The sequence below is a fragment of the Hippoglossus hippoglossus genome, chromosome 4, assembly GCF_009819705.1.
Source record: "Hippoglossus hippoglossus isolate fHipHip1 chromosome 4, fHipHip1.pri, whole genome shotgun sequence".
Taxonomy (NCBI): Eukaryota; Metazoa; Chordata; class Actinopteri; order Pleuronectiformes; family Pleuronectidae; genus Hippoglossus; species Hippoglossus hippoglossus.
In genome coordinates this window covers 26,400,483-26,408,092 of record NC_047154.1, presented here as the reverse complement: position 1 = coordinate 26,408,092, position 7,610 = coordinate 26,400,483, and the positions used below count along the sequence as shown (strand labels likewise).

General features: G+C 41.4%; 1 pseudogene; it reads right to left on the bottom strand.

The window, feature by feature from the left end:
• Positions 1-413: 413 nt before the first annotated feature.
• Positions 414-6,775, bottom strand: LOC117759807 (annotated as a pseudogene).
• Between the last annotated feature and the right edge of the window lie 835 nt (positions 6,776-7,610).

Genomic DNA, 7,610 nt, shown 5'->3' with positions numbered 1-7,610 from the left:
AAATTTCATTGAAATATCTCATCCACTAATGATGAATCACATTCAATTTGTTTAAATATTTGGTTTGTTTTCATGTGAAAATCCACATTCAGACATTTACTCTTGATAAGGACACATTCATGATGATATATCTGTTATTCTGCAGTTTGTTATTTGTGCATAAACATAAATGATCAGATGGTTAAACATGATTTAACTTGACATGATTAAAAATAATGTTCTATTTTACATTTCAGGAATAATCTGTCACATCTTGTGAAGACAAAGAATTAAACCTTTTATTAAAATGTCAAAGTCATAAAAATATAACAAATTTTTACATACATAAATATTTCATTAAGTGTTAGTGTTTTTCTTCTGTAAATAATTGAACTATGCAAGAATCTCTAAGACAAACTTTATTGACGAATCACTGGAACATGATTCATTTCTGTTGTGTCCCTGTGCAGAGACGGTGGAGCCTTCAAACGTGGTTTCTACGAGACGGACAGATCTTCTCTCTGAGAGTTACGTGCTCGTCTTTGTCCTTCACACTGAGAGAATCTGTCCACGAGGCGGAGGTGGAAGGAGCTGAGGCGAGTCAGGGCCTCCTCCAGAGAGTCGGGGGGGACGAGGACACACAACCTGGGGGTGGGGGGGGGGGGGGGGGGCAGGAGGCCCGTTAGAGACGGTGCGACCACAGACAGAAGTTACCTGACGAGGATGAAGGTCTCTCACCTCAGATGATGAGTGTCTCCTCCATGATGAAGACCTGCTCCGACCAACACGCCCTCCTCCTGCAGGAACCTCTGACAGTACAGGACATCTGGCTCCACCCCCAACATCTAACCACAGAAGGTAGACATGAATCTTTACTGCTAATAAACTTAATCAACATACTTATTCCACAACTTCAAAATTCTACTTTAATTAACATTCAGAATTTACACATAGCACCAGCAAGACCTGTATAAATACAGATGAACCACCGTCCAGAGAAGAAGCCAAAATATCCTGAACCTGACATCTTGAATGTTTCAGCCCTGTTTTATATCAACAAATAACTATAGTTAAAACCAAACTGATCAGAAACACTTGAATCATTAGTGTTATAAGAATTATACCTAATATAATAAAAACAGTCTTTTGGAAAAAGTTTACGTCTAATTTAACTTGTTTAGCTTGGTCCATGTCCCATCTACTAACATGGAAGAGGCAGGGTTTATGACCTCTACTGCTGCCAGCCACCAGGGGGCGGTGATACAGGTTTCTGGCTCAATTTGTTACCAAACAGCAGCTAGAAAAAAGCCTACACCCCCATAAAACCACTTTTAAATCCATTAGATCCACTAGATTCAGTGGGTTCCTCTCTAACCCATAAAATGATCCTCCCACCAAGTTGTGCGTTTTTAGTATATAAATACAACCATTTTTAATAGTATATCATATAATCTATTTCCCAGTAGTTTAATAGTTTTGCTCCCATGTTCCCACAGTCGTGTTTTCTCCCACTGTGCCACCAGTAACAAGTACTGTGTAGATTCCCTGTGAACAGAATCTTAACGTGCTTCTGTTCCCGTATCACACTCGTACCTCGGCCCTGCTCTAGAATCCGGCTGGTAAACGCACGCTGGGATAAAGGTTAGACTCCGCCCATCGCCGGCTGACAGCTCATCCCCGGGAGGCCGTTCAGGATCTGCCAGGCCCGCTGAGCATTATGGGACAAAGTGGCCCGAGCGCTGAGGATCTCCTGCAACAGACGAACAACAGAGGGCCGTGAGAGGCCGGAACCACACGGGACGGGGGTGGGACTGTGGGCTGGGTGGGGGGGGCCGTCACCTGTGTGTACGTGTCATAGGAGGGTCTCCAGGTTTGGGGGGGTCGACCATGAGGTCCAGAGCCAGCTGCCCTGTGACCGGACGCGCTGATGTCGAAGCACAGCAATGACGTGGACGTAGCGCGTCACCTCCGGGTCCATGTTGACGGCCTCCATGAATCCTGCCCCTCAGGCCTCCTCTGGAACACAGGAGGGAGGTTCACGCTCTCACAGCTGCTCACACAACAACGTCTCCTCCCCCCATCCAGAAATGAAGCCAAAACATATCGAACGCCGCCATCTTGAAAATGTGGATTTAAAGTCTGTGCAGCAGCGATCGGGGGAGGTTTGTGTTTCATCAAATCATTTAAAATATATATATTTACTCCAAGAAGACGAAACCCTGACAGAACTCTACCTCCTTAGAATCCAGGGCTTATTATTGTAGTATTATTGCTTGTTTGAACTCAACAATTAAAACATAAATAATATGTCATATTTCCCATTTGAGCTTAATGACCCTTGTTAAGTTTTATAGGTTAGTATTAAAAACGAGAGGGTATGAATCAAATTCCCAGCAGTGTTTTCTGTTCTTTTTAAGAACGTCAGGTGAAACATGACGACAGAAGAAAGAGACTCAATCTTCAGATGATTTAAAACTCACTCTCCCATTCGGCCGCTGGATAAAGAGTGAAATGAAACCAGCTCCACGGACTCAGAGTAAACTTTGTCCATCTGGAACAGGACTCTCTTATAGGAGACGAACTCTGAGCCGAACACACTGTCCTGGTAAACCTGCAGAGACAGAGACAGAGACGGGTTAGTTAAAGGAAGAGAGGACGACTGGTTAGTAAACAGTTAGTTAACAGTTCTGCTGCCAGGCAAGAAAGACTAGTATCATGTTTCTCATATTAATGTGATAAATTTCTATATTTTTCCAACATGAAACTTATATTTGAATGATGATTGTGTAAATAAAGAACTTTTTCACGAAACAATATCTCAGGATTTATCACTTTGCAATGTGATTAGGATTTAAACTGTGATATAACATGAAAGATAATAACGTGACAAACATCTTGTTATTACAATTAACTTTTTAAATTACAACAATATAACATAACGTCAAACACTTTACGTTACAATATGATAAGTTTGTTTTCATCTTACGTGAAAATATTGTCTTATAACATAAGAATAAATCGTAATGACATGAAAAGATCTTGTAATTAGAATAAACTTTTTTATGTTTAAAACAATTAACATGAAACAGTTTAAATTTCAATGTGATAATTCTTACGTCATGATTACGAGAAAATTTAATATAACATGAAATAAATAACATGAAAAACATAATTTCATCACGTCTATAACATAAGTTTGTCATAATAATGAAAAGTGTTATAGCAAGAAAAACATCTTGTTACAATAATGTTTTTCACGTTATAACCGAAAAGAAATGATTCACTTTATAATGTGAAACTTTTTACTTTCATAACAGTGGTGAGTTTTATGTTGCAATGAGAAGAACAAACATTGAAAAACGTCTTGTTATAATAAACCTTTCATGTTATAACGTGATACTGATCCGTGTGATGTTTTCTCGACCTGGCAGCAGAACGTTTCCATAAACGTTTCTTCATAAATGTGAAGATTTATCTTGTTTTACGTTTGACGTCACCTCATCCACCTCATCCGAACCGAATCACTTCCTCTATGGACTTCCTGTCCTGGACGTGACCTGTGGAACAGACATCAGCACATGGGGGGGGGGGGGTGACGACAGGCGGGAGATTCAAACCGGAGGCGTTGACGCAGCGGCTGCTTCACCTGTCGGGATTCCCGGGTTTACTGACGTAAATGGCCCTCGGGTTGCAGTGCCCTCTAGAGGCCTTCAGCGCCCGGTGCAGCTCGCTCAGCTCCAGGGCCCAGCCTCGCTCCTCCGTCAGCCGGTACGGCACCAGGGTCACCCCCTCCTCGTCCAGCAGCCCGGGCAGGGTGTGGGGGGAGGGCACCGGGGTCAACACGCCCGTCGGAGTCTCCCCCTCCCCGCTGGCCAGCAGCTCACCAGCAGCTTCACACATTGGAAACATGACAAACTAAATTTATAATGATTCCTAATTTCACATTTTAGGATTAAGGATTATTTCAGTTCATCTTTGGTCTAATTTCTTATTTTCCACCGTTATTTCTATATCATCCCACTGAGCTGCAGCAACATAGATGATGAGTGATCATTAATAAATAACTTCAATTTAATATCCCACTGCTTTAAAATACTTAAAACAACTTGAGAGTAATCATTTATTTTCATAAACTTTTTTTAATTTACTGAAGAAAAACAGAATTAAATATATTTAAAAGACTAAATTGAGCGCTAACAGTAAATTCTGTGACAATTTAATAAATTCCTAAACCACATTTAAAGTTTGTATGAGTGCAGGAAACTTTAAAGCAACACTATGTAAGTTTAATGAGCAACAGCGCCCCCTGCAGCCACACGTGGAAATTACCCATGATCCTATGCTTCCTGAACCAGCAGAGCTGCGACCGTAACAAATCCACCAAACTCTGTTTAGAATTCTTCATATTTTAAAAGTTTCCTGGCTTAGTTGTTAGAATTATCAGGAACATTTAAATGTGCACGTTGGTGATTTGTTTAAAAACTACTTCAGATAAATTTCCTTTGTTTATTTTTTTGGGGTCAGAAGCTGAAAAGTTTGAGAACCTTTGTTTTATAATCTGTCTGAACTGCTGTTGGATCAATTTCCCCTTGTAACCAGGAGAACAGTGTTTAAAATGAATGTTCCCTTCACGTCCAGATATCAGTAAAACCTCAGTGTGATATCTGATCAATAGATAATAATGATCGTGGTTTTTACCATCAGTGCCACCTGGGAACCAGCAGAGATGTAGACGTCTCTGCTGTACGATGGAGCTCCGGAGTCTCGTCGGGTGAGGAACTCAGCGATGCTCTGTCGGACCCGAGCTAACCAGCGGACGGGAGTGTAGGCGCCTGCGATCAACGGATGTGATGTTTCTTTACCGTTATGATTCTAGTGTGTCGTGTTTCAAATGTTTTTTAATCCTCACCCACACTTCCTCCGTCGCAGGAGTCCAGGAGACTCTGAGCTCTCAGCCTCACGTCCAGAGGAAGACTTGTGTCTTTCAGCAGGTGAGGACAGAGACACGCTGCCAACACCTGAGAGGACACAGAGGACACGACAAGGCTGAAGAGGATTTAGATTCTTTACAGACGTTTAAAAAAAATAAAATTAAGATATGATTTTGTAAATATGTAAAATAATGTAAAAAGTGTGTGAACAAGTAAAACTAAACTCACCTGTCGAAACAAAGGAGATGGATTTCATTCCTGCTCGCTGGGGGTCACCTGAGGTCAAGTCAATCACCTCTTTGAAAGGATCTCTGCGCCCCCTGCAGGGCGACACATGTTTATAATAATAACATAAACTTTATTTATATCACACTTTTCAAAAAACACTTTAAATAAGTGATTCACTGACATAAAAAACTGTCATAAAACTGAAAATATGAGCAGTGTAATTTCAAATTTAAACAATTTAATGCTAGAGACATTGGACAGAATAAAGCAATGAAACAAAAATAAGCTCAAAACAAAGTAATAGAGTTTTTAAATCTCTTTCTGCCATCGTTGCCCCAGTTCAGCTCGTTTGAACTTTTAAAACTCGTCCGTTAGACGAAGTCAGAACCAAACGTCTGAGGCTGGAGATCAAAGACGTTCTCAACCCGGAGAATCTCAGAGAACATGACGTTAATGAAAATGTAATCTGAGATTCTCAGTTCACCATGTTCCAGTTCCCTACGTCAACACCACCTACTTTACACTTAAACTTGTTTACTTTAGACCTGTGGCTCTCGACCTCGGGCTCTGGCCCCTCCAGGACGTCACCGTGACATCAAGGACGAGGAAAAAACTTCTGACGCACAAATCTGTTGTGATTGTGCGTTTTTCTCTAATTTTTAGTTTTTCCGAACCGTTGGATATATTTGAATGAAACATGGAGGAAGCTGAGAAAGGAGACGTCTCTTTGGTGGAACAGCTGACAGACGTCACGACAAGTATGACCTCTGATTACCCTCCCCTGACGCAGAGCAGGGGGCAGGGTATTGTTCTCACCCTGTGTGTGTGTGTGTGTGTGTGTGTGTGTGTGTGTGTGTGTGTGTGTGTGTTGTGTCGTGTGTGTGTGTGCTGTGTGTGTGTGTGTGTGTGTGTGTACGTCTGTGTGTGTGTGTGTGTACGTGTGTACGTGTGTACGTGTACAGATTCAGGGTTACTCCAGATGATTAACTTTCGGAGCTGATCGGTGGTGACGGGGGGCAAAGAGCGCTTGCACAACTGAGTTAGAGATTTCTTTAATTTCTGTAGAAATTTGTAACATTATAAAACGATGTTAGAGTAAATATAAGACATGCAGATCAGCCCTCGGATGCTTTTATTTGTATCTTTAAGTTATTTTGAAAGGCAGCTGTCAGATAAATGTAGTATAAATACTTAAATGGCATCAGATAGAGAATATACTTGAGTTCAGTACATGTATAAATACACTTAGTTACTTTGCAGCACATGTGATGAACACATTGTATTTCATGGGTTTGTGAGAAGCTGCAGCCTCCGGATCTCGTTTAGCGTCTTTGCATCTTTTGCCTCTTTTGAGATTTCCGATCAGACCACATGTGTTTCTCCAGCTCACAGACACAGAGAGGGAAGCAGAGGGAAGTTACCTGTGTGATCTCCTGTGTGATCTCCTGTGTGATCTCCTGTGTGAATCTCCTGTGTGATCTCCTGTGTGATCTCCTGTGTGATCTCCTGTTGTGATCTCCTGTGTGATCTCTGTGTGATCTCCTGGTGATGAGGCGAGCAGCCAGACTCTGCAGAGCGGCGTGCGGGGACGTCCTCATCCCTCTCACCCTGGGATTCACCTGCTGCAGCGAACTCATGGTCGTCTCCCTGAAAATGCTCCCTGACGAGGTGTCAACACTGCACCAGGCTGCAAATGAAGCTTCTGCAGAAGACAGACTGTACTTGAACAGGAGGAGAGTGAATGAATAACCAGAGACGCACTGATAATGTCAGAGTCGTCCAGTGTCACTGTCTGATCAGTAATCCCTCACACAGAAACCATGTGTGAGAGCTGAGCTGTGTCCATGGTTCACTGTGAAGAAACTGGATCTCTGCTCCACATTCACTTCATCACAGAAGATCACACAAAAGATTAAAGAAAGAGAGAGTTTGGAAAATTGGAAAATTTCTTCCACAACAGAAAACAAGATTTTTAATTATATTAATCTGAAATAACCGGTGTTACCTTTTATACTAATGAGCAATGAGAAATTCATGATTATAATATAGGCTACGTATTTATTTACATCAGTTTTATTTATTAATTTAATTCAGAGAGAGATGGGAACCAACGTCTGTAGCTTTTAAAACATCCAGACAGAGAGAACTGAGAAAATCAACAGTGATAAATATGTTGTTTTTAAAATGCTCTATTACATAAAAGGTTAATGTGATTTTATAGAAATGTATGTACAGTCTGTTAGAAATGTAGAAATGTCAATAACCCCCCCCAGTAACACTAAACAACTGGAAACTCTAAACATCTGGAAACTGTAAACATCTGCAAACACCTTCAACCTCCCACCTGGAGCTGTATAGGAGAACATACAGCACCTATATGATCCATTTAGGATTTTATGACACTTGTTGATTAGAGTCCAACTATTTATCAGCTGCCTGATAGAAATCCGCCGATACGAGTCTTCACAGACG